The sequence below is a fragment of the Montipora foliosa genome, chromosome 6, assembly GCF_036669935.1.
Source record: "Montipora foliosa isolate CH-2021 chromosome 6, ASM3666993v2, whole genome shotgun sequence".
Taxonomy (NCBI): domain Eukaryota; kingdom Metazoa; phylum Cnidaria; class Anthozoa; order Scleractinia; family Acroporidae; genus Montipora; species Montipora foliosa.
This window is the reverse complement of record NC_090874.1, coordinates 65,489,184-65,491,764: the sequence shown is the minus strand read 5'-3', so window position 1 is coordinate 65,491,764 and position 2,581 is coordinate 65,489,184.

Genomic DNA, 2,581 nt, shown 5'->3' with positions numbered 1-2,581 from the left:
ACGGCTATTACACCTTCGAACATCTGCTTCCCTAATTCTCCGGTTAAACATGAAACGTTAGTGATGTATTGGTGTATTTGTTAATTTAAACACAGGCAAATTATTTCTTAACTTTCAGGCTGCCGAGATGCAACTTGTTTGCCTGGCATACATCTTTCTCATCAGCAACGGTGAATTGGTTCTTTTCTGATTTTAAAGCAAACCATTTTTAACGGTTTTATACTTATGGAACTCGATAACTGAGGAACTGGGAAATTTAGAATGCCCAATTGTAGCTGTGTAAAATTTCATTCCGGGCTAATTGATTTCCCAGCATGTCACAGGGAGGCACATTCAATATTAATCACAGACTTATCAATTTCCTGCTATCATGATATCCTGATATCATGAAATTGAACCTTACAGCAATTATTTTACCTCAACCGTTTGAGCGTGAGCCTGTATACTGGGAAGGCTTCCAGCACCGAATTCCCCGACGTCAACATTGTTTACTGCCTCCATAACTCGTTTGAAAACATCTGAATACAGAAATCCATGACATTCATACGACGACTGCTCAATAAATCCCCCCACAGAGGCCAACCAAAGTTATTCCGTAAGCTTCGTCCACGTTTTTACCAGAATTTCGGACGGCGAGTCTAATCTGCAAGTCGCAGGTCGCAGGTCACTGGTTGCAGGTCCTTGTTTCAAAGCTAACCTTAGGCCTAATTAGGTATTGGTGAAACAATGACTGCAACCTGTGACCTGCGAACTGCGATCTGCAGATTAGACCCGCCGAATTTCGAAACGTGATCACCATTTTCCCGCAAAAAATTACCGACTTGAAGGCGACAAATCTCTCTTCGAAAGAGCTGAAAAGACTTTCCTTCGACAAAGTGGCTAACATTTTACCCTGGAGGCCAGAGGTCTTCTCGCTCACCAGCGGCGAGGAGCGTCCAAGTAGTGCTGGTCGGCGAGAGACGACGGCGACCTGTATCATTTTTCCCCGGGTGAGAGAGTTAATCCATAAATCCTATAGAACGAAAAATGGTTCCGTGTCCCAGCACTAACCGCCACTGTCGATGCGCGCAAACGAACTGAAATACGGTAGATTTGTGTTCCCCACAAAATTCATCTCGCCCCTAAATACGGTCATTCAATAAAAAATTAACTACTTTTTTCTGCTTAACGTAAGTTCACAGTACAATCTGATCGATCCTGAATGCTTAAACACTTTACTGAATACGAAACACCTTTTGTGTTATGGTTTTAACCTTTGTTGATGGATACCTACACCGTCAGTAGAAGCTAGTAGACGTCCAACCGAGAATTCCTGAGTCCGCTTAAGCTCCTCATGTTACAGGATTTTAGCTGTGTAAATCTCTGGATTCTCAGAGGGTTTTTGTATTTATTTGTTAAGCTTAAGCTTATTGTTAAGCTACAATAGTAAGTTTTATATAATACATGTTCTCCCAGAGTGAAAGAGTTCTTACTCCAAAACAATTTGACCATTAGAAGTGTTTGATGGACTTTCACTGCCGGGCAAGGAAAAGGGGACGCGAACATCGGGCAAGTTGAGAAATCTTCATCATCTCTCGTGTCAGTTTTATTTTCTTTGACGAGTTTATTTCAGACATCGACTGCATATAAATCTTTAATCAGGGAACGAGAGAAACAGATCGAGAGAGCCGAACAGCTACGGCGCATTGGGGATTTAACCGGAGCAAGGAAAGCACTGGCTGCAGCCGCAGAAATAAACCATGATCACGTCTGTGGGTTCATTGAAGTGAGTTTTAGAGTAAGAATAGTTTGTATTTTATTATCTACATTACCTCTTTAAAATCCTGTTAAATGTTGAATAGACCTTCAACTCTGGTACTTTAAAATATGGTATATCAGAGGTCTATCGGTTACGTGGTTGCTCCATATGAGGCAGATGCCCAAATATCATACCTCATGAAGAACGGTTACGCCGATATTGTGATTTCCGAAGATTCTGATCTTCTAGCATACAAATGCTAAACGGTATGTTGGATAAGTCACGTTATTTTTCCAAATACCAGAGTATCTTGCCCTCGATGACAGCAGTACACCCCTAGGGTCATAAGGCATAACCCCTTTTTTTATTACACTAGGTCCAACTGAATTATACATATTTAGTATAAATACACAGGTGATTATACAAAATCGCGCGCTCTCATTGGCTCGCTATTTCGGATTATCAGCCGATAATCACCTCGACGGACAAAATGGCTGCCAGAAGTCGTTTTGCCATTGTAAGTTGAAGATGATTTCCCGTTGAAGGGTTTTTTTTTTTCTCTTTTTTGATATAATCACCTGTGTATTTATACTAAAACAACTATTCGCCTCAGGCTCAGTGATTATCGGTGAATATTCACCTCGACTTCGTCTCGGTGAATATTCACCGATAATCACTTCGCCTTCGGCGAATAATTGTTAAATATATTTTTTAATCATTCTATATTTAAGACTGAAATGCATACATTTAGTCATTTTCACGTGAAGCAGTTCTAGGCAGCATTTTAAAAAAAGCTTCAGAAGTTGTATATGTGCACCAATAAAGCTTAGAATTGAATACTTT